The sequence below is a fragment of the Sturnira hondurensis genome, unplaced genomic scaffold (genome assembly GCF_014824575.4).
Source record: "Sturnira hondurensis isolate 20B ecotype Veracruz unplaced genomic scaffold, ASM1482457v3 Scaffold0018728, whole genome shotgun sequence".
Classification (NCBI taxonomy): Eukaryota; Metazoa; Chordata; class Mammalia; order Chiroptera; family Phyllostomidae; genus Sturnira; species Sturnira hondurensis.
In genome coordinates this window covers 14,950,145-14,950,632 of record NW_028091359.1, presented here as the reverse complement: position 1 = coordinate 14,950,632, position 488 = coordinate 14,950,145, and positions in this window count along the sequence as shown.

Sequence of the window (488 nt, the reverse complement as noted above, 5' to 3'; positions counted from 1 at the left end):
CTGCAGGTCCCGCCTTTTCCGCTTCCGTCGTTGGGGACGGCCCCCCGACACCAGGGGCCGCTGTCTCCTCCCTGTGACTGACCGTGGTACTGCAGCGAGGGCCCCTCCCCCGCCCGAGGGCTCCAGGGGACTGGAGCGCGAGGGCGGGCCGGGGGTAAATCCGCGCGAGGCTGGACGAGAGCGGGGTTGGGAAAAAGCGGCTGCAGGTCTGTAAGAGTTACCAGAGGAAGACGTGAAAAGGCATTTTCTACATAAAAATTGCCTCCTTTAGTCGGCTAGCTTCTCACATCCTTGCTTTCCAACACCAAGAACCGCCCCTCCCCCCCCCCCCCGAAGAAGGATAGAGGGTATTATAGTACAGGGTGGGCGAAAGTGAGTTTACCATTGTTGTTACGAAAAATGATACAATAATTAATAAACAGTAGTATAAAAATAAACCTTGTTTCATATACAATTGTAAAACTACTTCTGTATAAGTTAACATTTCA